This window comes from Cherax quadricarinatus, chromosome 35 (genome assembly GCF_038502225.1).
Source record: "Cherax quadricarinatus isolate ZL_2023a chromosome 35, ASM3850222v1, whole genome shotgun sequence".
Lineage (NCBI taxonomy): Eukaryota > Metazoa > Arthropoda > Malacostraca > Decapoda > Parastacidae > Cherax > Cherax quadricarinatus.
The window spans coordinates 33,845,068-33,857,232 of NC_091326.1; the positions used below are offsets into that span (position 1 = coordinate 33,845,068).

General features: G+C 44.9%; 1 protein-coding gene across 4 annotated transcripts in view; it reads right to left on the reverse strand.

Annotated features, from left to right (window-relative positions):
* Pka-C3 (Protein kinase, cAMP-dependent, catalytic subunit 3) overlaps positions 1–12,165 on the reverse strand; it is a 383,655-nt gene that overhangs the window by 32,912 nt on the left and 338,578 nt on the right. The gene's annotated exons all lie outside the window — the stretch shown is intronic.

The following is a 12,165-nucleotide window of genomic DNA, read 5'->3' on the forward strand; positions in this document are numbered from 1 at the left end:
ATGCAGAGCAGGTCCATGTCCCTCCCCAGATTAGACCAATGACCCACCCCCCGGATTATCCCAGACCCACCCAGTCTGGTCATCCCACTCAAGGATGGAGCACTGTACCAGACCCAGCAGCACAAACTAGTCAGGTCCAACTCACACCCACCCACACCCAGCAATCACTAATCCGGCACTAATTTCAGTTAGTGTAATTTCAAATTTCCTGGGTCGCCTGACCAACCTGCTGCTATTTGTTGCATAAACGCTGTTGGTGTCACTTGCAAACACAGGCAAGCCATTCCAATTTGTTTTTCTGACTTTGCAGAATGATAGAATGGAAGATATATTACAGATTCTTTCTTTCAACACACCAGCCATATCCCACTGAGGTGGGGTGGCCCAAAAGGAAAAACGAAAGCTTCGCCTTTTAAATTTAGTTATACAGGAGAAGGGGTTACTAGCCCCTTGCTCCCGGCATTTTAGTCGCCTCTTACGACACACATGGCTTTACAGATATAGAGATAATTTTTGATTGGTTTCTGGACAGAGAGTGCCTTGAAATTGAGCTCAAAGTAGCGGAAATGTTTGATTTTTGCCAATGTTGAAGAGTGAACAAATCGTGTCACACGTCCAATACGTGTCCAACTGGCCAGTCTAGTACATGGTCAAGAATGGGTTGACATTATTTATACAATTACTACAATAATGCAGTAGCCTGCATAACAGTAAGTGTTCTATTGTATGTATGAATAAAAATACAGAATAGACAGCAAGTGTAGTATAAGAGGGGCCTGGAGACATTGCATTATTTTAGTGTCAGGACTGTCTGCACTGTTTATTCTGGACACTATTTTGAAACTGACATCTCTTGATATTTGTGTGAAATTGGCCAAATTACCTATTTATGATCACTATATTGGGTAGTTGATATAGGTAAATGGGTGGTTTCTTGTACTCAGTTGACAGAATAGAAGGAATACTAGCAAAATAGCCATGAGTTTGGTTGGCTGGAACAACTGGATTGCCAAAAATAGGGTGTAAAGCGGGCAAAATTGCCAATTCGTAAATATTGCAGAGACTAACTTTGCGAGAGCATAATTCCATAAGTTTTCCATCAAATTTCATACTTCTGGTTTCATTACCTCTGGAAAAAGATTCTCTATCATTTAATAAGATGAAATCATTTTTTTTTTTTAATTTTTTGATACTGGGAATGAGTCTGCGAGCAGCAGGGGTACCAACAGTGAAAGTGTTAACCTACTTGTACTGATTTACAGTGTATTTTAAAGGTACCATGAGGTGGTTAACTGTTTGGTTAAGAGTATTCTAACTCTGTAATCTGGAAAAATCACTAGCCCAGGAACCTACAGGTCCTGATGATGTTGGGTTAGTAATGGTTAACCTGTATTGCATTTGTTCCTCTACAACCATACCATGTATATATGTAACTGCATTCCTTCTTTTTGTTTTCAATTATTGTGTACAGGCAATGACAGGAAATTATTTTATTTGGGCTATTATAAGTAAGTTTATTTAGGTACGGGTACATAAGTACAATTATCATACATAATAACATGTGCTAAATTAACCCACAAGGATAACCCCAAAAAAAGTCAGACAAAGTGACTTACTTCCACTGTGGTCCTAGGGCAGTAGGTTTTGTGTGTGTTCTGTACACTGTGTTCATTTTGTATATTATGGTACTATCCTGTCTCGTGTCGGTCACTAGCATGGTGATAAGCAACACTGCTGTTCTTACTGTGTGAATAACATATTCTCTGTCGCACTACCATTGATTCACCCTGTACCAGCTGTGAATTATCAAAACCCCTGAGTTTACTAAGACACCTGAGAGGAAAAGCAAACCTAAATAAAGAAACATCAAAATTATTACCCGAGTTATAGAATCAGGGCCACCATGCATACTGTCTTATACTCGTCCTGGTAGAATAAGGGCTGCCATGCATACTGCTTTATACTCATCCTGGTAGAATCAGGGCTATCATGCACACTGTTCTATACTCATACTGGTTGAATCAGGGCCACCATGCATACTATTTTATCCTCATTCTGGTAGAATCAGGGCTACCATGCAACTGTTTTACATTCACTCTGGTAGGATCAGGGCCACCCTGCACACTGTTTTATATTCATCCTGGTAGAATCCTTTGATGAGTTTCAAGGGTCTTACTACTCCCAGAGCCTGGCCATGGACCAGGCTAGTCTGGTGCTAGCTTGATCAACCAAGCTGTTGTTGGAGGCCCACTGCCCCATATATCCATCACAGCCTGGTTGATTTGGCATCTGGTGAAGATAATTGTCCAGTTTCCTCTTGAAGACTTCTGTACTTGCTCCAGCAGTGTTTCTGATATCTTCTGGTAAGATGTTGAATAATCTGGGGTAATGAATGTTGATACATTGTTCCCTTATTGTGCCCACTGCACCCCTGCTTGTCACTGGGTTTATTTAGCACTTCCATCTATCTCGCTCCAGTACATTATGGCAGTGTGCAGATTTGGGACCAGGCCCTTGAGTACTTTCCAGGTATATATATTATCATGCATCTCTCTCTCCTTCGCTCCAGTGAGTACATGTGTAAGACCTTTAAGGCATTCCCAGTAATTAAGTGCTTTACTGGCTGTGTGTGTGCCATTAATGATCTCTGTATTTGTTCCAGCTCTGATATTTCTCCAGCCTTGAACAGGGCCATCAACACTAAACAATATTCCAAATGAGGGTGCACTAGCAATTTGAAAAGTGTCACCAATGGCATTATTCCTCTTGTTTTGAAAGTTCTCATTACATAAGAACATAAGAAAGGAGGAACACTGCAGAAGGCCTGTTGGCCCATACTAGGCAGGTCCTTCACAGATCCATCCCACTAATAGAATATTTGCCCTCATAAGAACATAAGATCATAAGAAATAAGGAACACTGCAACAGGTCTACTGGTCTATGCGAGGCAGCTCCAATTCTCCCCACCAGCTTAAGCCAATACCCTGACCTAGTGAGGTCAGACATGTCATTTAAGGGATTAGCACTGCATCCAACCTAGTAGCTAGTCAGGTCCATTTCACACCCACCCACACCCACTCATAAGACCATAAAAACATAAGAAAGAAGGAACACCGTAGCAGGCCCACTGACCCACGCAAAGCACGTCCATTGCCCCCCTCCCCCCGGACTAGCCCAATGACCCACCTAGTCAGGTCACTTCTACTTAAGGAAGGAGCACGGCATCAGACCTAGTAGCACAAGCTAGTCAGGTCCAACTCACACCCACCCACACCCACTCATGTATTTATCTAACCTATTTTTAAAACTACACAAAGTTTTAGCCTCAATAACTGTACTCGGGAGTTTGTTCCACTCATCCACAACTCTATTACCAAACCAGTGCTTTCCTATATCCTTCCTGAATCTGAATTTTTCCAACTTTAAACCATTGCTGCGAGTCCTGTCTTGGCTGGAAATTTTCAGCACGCTGTTTGCATCCTCTTTATTTATTCCTGTTTTCTATTTATACACCTCGATAATATCCCCCCTAATTCTGCGTCTTTCGAGAGAGTGCAGATTCAGGGCCCTCAGTCTATCCTCATAGGGAAGATTTCTGATATATGGGGTCATCTTTGTCATCCTCCTCTGTACGTTTTCCAGTGCATATATATCCATAGTCTAAATGAGGCCTAACCAAGGATATATAGAGTTGAAGAACAACCTGAGGACTTCTATTATTTATACCTCTAGATATGAAGCCAAGAATTCTGTTAGCTTTATTGTGAACACTAATGCACTGTTGTCTTGGTTTTAGATTACTGCTATTATTATTATTATTATTATTATTATTATTATAATCAAAAAGAAGCGCTAAGCCACAAGGGCCATACAGCGCTGCAGGGTAGGGAAGGAAGCGAGGGTATTGGATGGCAGATGGGAGGAGGGATGATCAGTAGGTTACAGAAAACAGCGTGGCAGGGGATAGTACGGGGGTAGAGGGTGGCAAGAGATTGAAGTAGAAAGGGCTGAAGGTATCAGAATTTGTGAAGTAAGTCAGTTGTTGTCAAAAAGTCAATGAAAGAGTCTGGATGAAAGGTGGGTCCATCAGCGAGAAGGGAAGGTAAAGAGAGAGAAGCGGAGCGAAGACGACGACGGAGGTAAATTCTGCGTGCTCGTTGATAAAGTGGGCAGTCCAACAGAATGTGGCTGACTGATAATGGAGCTTGGCAATTCTCACAGAGAGGAGCAGGGCGCCTCTCCATGAGATATCCATGAGTAAGACGAGTATGGCCAATGCGAAGACAGGAGAGAGTAGTCTCCCAACCTCGACACTGGTGATAAGAAGACGGCCAGTAACCTATACTCGGTTTAATAGATTGAAGTTTGTTGCCGAGCATAGTAGACCAACGTTGTTGCCAACGGGTGTGAAGGTGGGAAGATATTGCAGCAAAATAGTCCGTAAATGGAATACCTCTATATGAAACTGGTAGGTCATGTACTGCTGACCGTGCAGCAGTGTCTGCCTGTTCATTGCCCTGTACATCAACATGACCAGGGACCCAACAACAAACAATATCTTTATGCTTGGTAAAGATGCGGCGTAGCCAAAGTTGGATACGGAGGACTAAGGGGTGAGGTGTATCAAATTTCTGTATAGTCTGTAAAGCACTAAGGGAGTCTGAGACAACCACAAATGATGACACAGGCATAGATGCAATACGGATAAGTGCTGTAAGGATGGCATACAATTCAGCAGTAAAAATACTAGCCGAAGATAGTAAATGCCCTTGTACGACGCTGTCCGGAAACACTGCTGTGAATCCTACGCCGTCAGAAGACTTAGAGCCATCTGTGTACACAGCAATGGCATGAGAATGAGAGTGAAAGTGGTCAAGAAAAAGAGAGCGGGAAGCGACCGTAGACAGTTGGGCTTTCGAGCAAGGGAGAGAGAAAGAACAGACTCGAACAGCTGGAACTTCCCAGGGGGGTAGGGAAAAGTGAGATGCTACATGTACATAGAAAGGTGGTAATTGAAGAGAAGACAAGAGCGAATGAAGGCGAAGAGAGAAGGGACGGAGTAAACAGGGGCGGCGAACAAAAAGAATGTCTACTAATATCAGTGACCATTCTATAAATGGAAGGATTGCGGAGGTCATGAGAGCGTACATAGCAGTGAAGGCAATGGGCATCACGGCGATCGGATAAGGATGGAACATTCGCTTCTGCATAGAGGCTCTCGACAGTGGAAGAGCGAAAAGCACCAAGGCATAAACGTAATCCTTGGTGATGAATGGGGTTAAGGCTAGAGAGAGTAGCAGGAGATCCCGCTGAATAGATCTGGTCACCAAAATCAAGTTTCGATAAAATGAGGGTGGAATGTAGGCGAAGGAGGGTTCGACGATCAGCTCCCCATGAAAGATGAGCAAGGGTTTTAAGAAGGTTCAGCCGGCTGTGACAGGTTGCCTTCAGAGAGGTAATGTGAGGTTTCCAGGATAACCTACGGTCAAAGAGGAGGCCCAGAAACTTGACTGTATCACGTTCAGGGATACGGGAGCCACAGAGGTACAAAGGATGATCGGATACGACAGAGCGTCTAGTGAAAGTAATTTGGTGGGTTTTAGTGCTGGAAAATTTAAACCCATGTGTGGTGGCCCAATTGGAAACATGGTCGACTGCATGCTGGAGAGAAACTGTAATGAGGTGACAGTCAGCGCCTGCACAGGCAATAGCGAAGTCATCAACATAGAGTGATGACCAAATATTTGATGGAAAACTAAAGGCCAAATCATTAATAACAAGGAGAAAAAGTGTTGTGCTCAGAACACATCCCTGGGGGACACCTTCAGCTTGGATAAAGTCCGGGGAGAGCACATTATTAATCTGAACACGGAAACGCCTGTCAGTTAAAAAGTTCTTAAGGAAGGATGGTAGACTGCCTCAAAGGCCTAAGGAGTGGGCTTGGGCTAAAATATTATACCTCCAAGTTGTGTCATATGCCTTCTCAAGGTCAAAAAATATGGCAATAACTGAGTGGTTATTCGCAAAGGCATTACGAACATACGTATCCAAGCATAGTAAGGGGTCTATGGTAGAACGTCCCTTACGAAAGCCATATTGACGAGTGGAGAGACTCTTATGTGTCTCTAAATACCACACTAAACGTCTATTTACTAGGCGTTCCATCACTTTGCAAACTGCACTGGTAAGTGCAATGGGACGATAGTGGGAGGCTTCATGTCCTGTAGTGCCTGGTTTGCGGAAAGGGAGAACAATGGTGGATTTCCACAGCTGTGGAACAACTCCTTGTGACCAAATAAGATTGTAAAGGCGTAATAGGACTGCAAGGGCTGACTGATGTAAATGTTGTAGAATACGAATATGAATGTCGTCGGGCCCAGCTGCCGATGATCGGCAAGCTGAGAGTGTTGCCTCCAGTTCTTGAAGTGTAAAAGGCACATTATACTGTTCTTCTCTGAGAGAAGAAAAGTCCAAGGGTGCTAACTCTCTGGCAGACTTTGAGGAAAGAAATGAGGGGCATAGATGGAGTCCCTGAGAAATACGGACCAGATGATTGCCAATTTCATTGGTAACATCTAGTGGGTTTGCTATATCAACACCGGCAACCCGCAGAACAGGAGCCGGGTCAGGAGAATATTTACCACTCAGTTTTCGTACTTTTTTCCAGACTGCACTCATAGAGGAAGCAGAGGTGATGGTGGAGACATAATCTCGCCAGCAAGTGCGTTTAGCATCACGGATGACACGGCGAGCGATCGCATGCTTTTGCTTAAAATCAAGAAGTCTCTCTGTGATTCTATTGTACCGGTACCTGCCCCATGCAGCGCGTTTCAAATGTACTGCACGAGCACAAGCAGGAGACCACCAAGGCACGCATTTCTGAGAATGCCTGCCCAAAGTTTGGGGTATACAATTAGAAGCTGCGGTTAAAACAGAGGACAAGAAGAGGTGTAAAAGCTCATCGATGGAGGACGAAGAAGGAACCTCTCTAAAAACAGTTAGGTGTGAGTAAAGGTTCCAATATGCCCGATCAAATTGCCAGCGTGGGATGCGAAGAGATGGTGAATATGAAGGGGAAGTAAGAATGATTGGGAAATGATCGCTGTCATGTTAGTCCGGGAGAACAGACCAAGTGAAGTCTAATGCGGCGGAGGAAGAGCAGACTTAGAGATCGATGCAAGAGAGAGTGTGAGTCCGAGGATCAAAATGGGTGTGAGTACCTGTATTTAAAACATGGAGGGGGTGGGTGGCAAGAAAAGCCTCTAACTGAATGCCACAGGAATCACAGTGAGACCCCCCCCAGAGGAAATGGTGGGCATTAAAATCGCCAAGTAACAGAATTGGTGGCGGTAATGACGAAACAAGAAAGGCAATATTCGGAATAGATAATGCCCGAGAAGGAGAGAGATATAAAGAACAGAGCGTATACCACCTATGCAAGTGGATACGGGCTGCTGTGTAATGCAGCGAAGTACGAACAAATAGCTGATAGTACGGAATATCAGTGCGTAGAAGAAGGGCACTTTCATTAAAGGTCCCATCAGGAAAAGGATCTGAAGAATACAATAAATTATAGCCTGAGATGGGAGAGATAACAGCAGAGTGTAATTTTGGTTCCTGTAAGCAAACACCAACAGGGGAAAACTGGGAGAGTAACATCTGAAGCTCACCCCGATTACCCCTGAGGCCGCGTATATTCCACTGTAAATAGGCCATGATTGGCAATGATAAAGATACCTGAAATCCGCAGGTAAGGGTTCCTACGGACTAGAGGGGTTAGAAAAGTCCACATGCGGAGGCAGTGGAAAACGTTCAAGCAGCGAAGGAATGGTGCGCTGTGAAGAAAGGAGTTGCGCAGATGGAGCAGAGGAGAGAGAAGGAACGGAGGGTGGATCAGTGTCCATTGATGGTTTGGTCTCTGCAATATATTCAGAGATTGCTTCAAGTGTTTCGGAATTCAGAGACGTTGTATGGGAGACAATATTGGAAATGGTAGGGGGAGGATGAGTAAAGATTGGAACTGTAATGGACTGTACCAAGGTAGGGGGGAGCAAAAGGGTAGAGGGAACTGGAGAAGCGTGGAAGGGGACAGAAGAGGCAGAAACCTGGGAGGTGGCAGAAGAGGAAGAAACTTGGGAGGGAACAGGGGAGGAAGGTACAGTATGACGAGGAGGGTGAACCTCTACACTTGTAACATAGCCAGTGAGAGGGGAAGAACCAGGTACAGAGACAGGGAAGGTAAAATGAGGAGGTGGAAGATGGGTAGGAGGTGTTAACGGACCTTTTTTTGACTTTTGAGAAGTAGAGGGACGATTAGGAGGAGGTGTCATACGAGATCTCGTCGCTACTGAGGCTTGTGAGGGAGAACACAAAGAAGCGAGATCAGACTGAGGCGTTGAAGTAGGGACGTCTGAGCCTAGGACAACAAAAGAATTAGATACAGGAGTGACTATGGGAGAGGTAACCACAGAGGTGGTTGCAGAAGATGGGGTCCCAGAAGTGGGGGGACGTTTTGAAACACGGGAATAAGAAACACGAGGTAGTCTCCCTTGGAGGCGGAGATGAGAAACTGCCATGGCATAAGGGAGACCTTCTGCCTCTTTGAGGTAACGGATTTCCCGCTCGTTTAAGTAGACTTGACAACGGCGAGAGTACGAAGGGTGAGCCTCATGACAATTAAGGCAAGAGGGAGGTCGATTGCAAGACATATTAGAATGGTCATCGGCACCACAGACCGGGCATTCGGCGATAGATCTGCAATATTTCGCTGGATGGCCAAATCGCCAGCAATTTCTACACTGTTGCAGTGTAGGGATCACCTTTCGAACTTATAACCGATGTCCTGCTACATAAACTGAGGATGGGAGTTCATGGCTGTCAAAAGTTAAACGAGCCACATTGCTAGGGTATCGTCTCCTCCCGCAGGCAGGAAGAACATAAGTGTCAACCTTGAGGATTGGGAGATCTTGGAGTTCCAGCTGTTCAAGAATGTCAGTGCCACATGTCTGGAAATTTTGTTGAACTATGGTATGGGGCAGAATGACGGTACCACTACAAGAATTGAGGGAATGATGTTTTTCAATAGTGACAGGAACAGTATCGATATGGGAAAGACGAGAAAGCTCATGAGCCTGGGTAGCATTCTGTACGGTGATGATGCGCGTACCGCTCTTAAGAGCATGAAAAGAAATATCTTTACCAACATGGCGTAGGAGTGCTTTGCCAATACTGTGGTCAGAAAGATAGGCAGTAGAGGAAGTTGGTCGTAAAGTGAAGAATTTAGTCCATTGTGCAGTCTGAAACTGAGCGTGGAAAGGTAGTGAAGAACGTGTCGATCTTTTCTGAGAAGAACGAGAAGGTGGAGAAGTATCATCAGCAGGTAATTGTCGTTGGCGTTTAGGCGTGGGACCAGAGGTGGTCCGACGTGGAATGGGCCGGCAATTCGAAAATTGCCGCACTGTAGAGGGAGAGGCCGGAAGCATAGTCAGAGGAGAGCGAAGGTCAGATAAATCGAAGGAGTCAGTCGAGGCCTCAGTACCTGAAGCGGGTGAGGAAACAGCACCGGCAAGAGGTACAGAGGCATGAGGAGTGCTCGAAGAGTGGTCCAAAGATGAGGCGGGGTCAGAACGGGGTGCGGTATCAAGAAGGGGCCCGGGGGTAGCAGGTTCATGGACTAGGGCTGCCATGGTTAGGTTACTTCTTTCTTTTTGTTTTTAAGAAAAAAAAAGAAAGAAGAAAAGAAAAAAAAAAAAAAAAAAAAAGGGGGGGGGGACCGGGGAGAGATAGTTCCTAGGAGGAATGAAAGGGCCAGAAATCTCCCTCCGCGCCCAAGAGGACCTCAGCACCGCAAGTAGCGCAGATGCAGCATGGAACCCGTGCCATACCCTACCCATCATGCCAGTAAACCGGCAATCCGGGATACCAACCTCACATCTGCCGAGCTACCTCGGTGGACAAAAGAGAGGGCGGTCGGAAATCCGCCACAAAGCATACCTCCTTCGGCCGCCACCTCCGGAATCCGAAAGGTGGCTTCCAGAGATACACCCGTCGCCCGAGACACACCCAAAGCCACCCTCCGGGATACCGGAGAGGGATCGAGACATCCCCAGGCAATCCAGATTCCACGGCAAACTACGCCACCGCCAAGAACCTCAACGGAATGGGATGGACCCCGGTATCCTTTCCCCTATCTAGGAACTAGCGTGCCTGTGGGGGAAAAAAAAAAAAAATCCCAAAGGCCAAAAAGGAAGGGTAAAAGGGAGGGGTGGGGAGGAGGAGGAGGAAAGGAAAAAGGGGAGGATGGGATAAGGAACGGGGGATTGGGGGGTAATTAGGTTCGGTCTGAGGAAGGAGACTGACAGGTCTAATTCCTCAGACCAAGAGCCTCTTCACCACGCCAAGGAGCCCCCCTTGAAGAGGAGATTACTGCTAACCAGAACTCCTAAATCCTTTTCGCAATCAGTAGTATTAATATCTTCATTATTTAGTTTATATGTCGCATGGTTATTTTCCTGTCCAACATTTAGAACTTTGCATTTGTCTATATTAAACTGCATCTACCACTTCTCCGAGATAAGGCTTATTGGTCCATAGTTCGAAGCCAAGGACCTGTCACCTGCCTTGTAAATAGGTATTACATTTGCTATTTTCCGCTTATCAGGCACTATGCCAGTTTTTAGTGATATGTTAAAAAGATTAGCCAAAGGTATGCTAAGTTCCTCTTTACATTCCTTTAACACCCTTGCAAACAGTTCATCAGGACCTGGGGATTTGTTAGATTTTAGTTTCTCTATTTGTCTGAGGACCATGTCACTAGTTACCGCAATCATGCATAGTTTATTATCGTCCTGTTCTACATAATCTATTATTTCAGGAATATCGCTAATATTTTCCTGGGTGAATACTGAGAGAAAGTAGGTATTGAGAATTTCACATGTATCCTTATCACTGTTAGTGATCTGACTAGAGTTACTCTTAAGTGGGCCTATCTTGTCCCTAATCTTATTTCTGTATACCTGAAAGAACCCTTTTGGGTTAGTCTTTGAATCCCTGGCAACCTTAGCCTCATAATCCCTTTTTGCTATTGTTATTCCTTTCTTATTCATCTTCCTGGCTGTTTTGACCTTTGTCTTATTGTGTTCTTTGAAAGAAAGGTCAGCTGACATAATCATTCCCAAGTCTTCCACATATTCCTTTTGTTGTAAATGATGATCCTCTTGAGTTTTGTATACAGTGTTCCTGTCGAGTTCTTCATTCTTTCCATACCTAAGCAGCTGGAACCACTTAATGTCATGCTGTTCTCCACTGCCGATTGGAAAACACTGCTTATATCTTCCTGCAATTTTTCACTATCTTCTACTGTAGTGACTTTCATGCTTATTTTAGTGTTATCTGCAAATGATGATACAAAACTGTGACTGGTGTTTGTATCTATGTCTGCTATGAGGATATGAAACAGTAGAGGTGCCAGGACACTGCTTTGGGAAACTGAACTTTTTACCTCACTGAATTTTTGTGTTGTGTGTGTTAGAAACCCGAAAATCCATCTGCCTACCTTCCCTGTAATGCCTATGGCCATCATTTGTCAAATGCCTTTACCATGCATACTATTTTATACTCATCCTGGTAGAATCAGGGCCCCCGCACAGTTTTATACTCATCCTGGTAGAATCAGGGCCCCCACACACAGTCTTATACTCATCCTGGTAGAATCAGGGCCCCCACACACAGTTTTATACTCATCCTGGTAGAATCAGGGCCCCCACACACAGTCTTATACTCATCCTGGTAGAATCAGGGCCCCCACACAGTTTTATACTCATCCTGGTAGAATCAGGGCCCCCACACACAGTTTTATACTCATCCTGGTAGAATCAGGGCCCCCACACACAGTCTTATACTCATCCTGGTAGAATCAGGGCCCCCACACACAGTTTTATACTCATCCTGGTAGAATCAGGGCCCCCACACACAGTTTTATACTCATCCTGGTAGAATCAGGGCCCACACACACAGTTTTATACTCATCCTGGTAGAATCAGGGCCCCCACACACAGTTTTATACTCATCCTGGTAGAATCAGGGCCCCCACACACAGTTTTATACTCATCCTGGTAGAATCAGGGCCCCCACACACAGTCTTATACTCATCCTGGTAGAATCAGG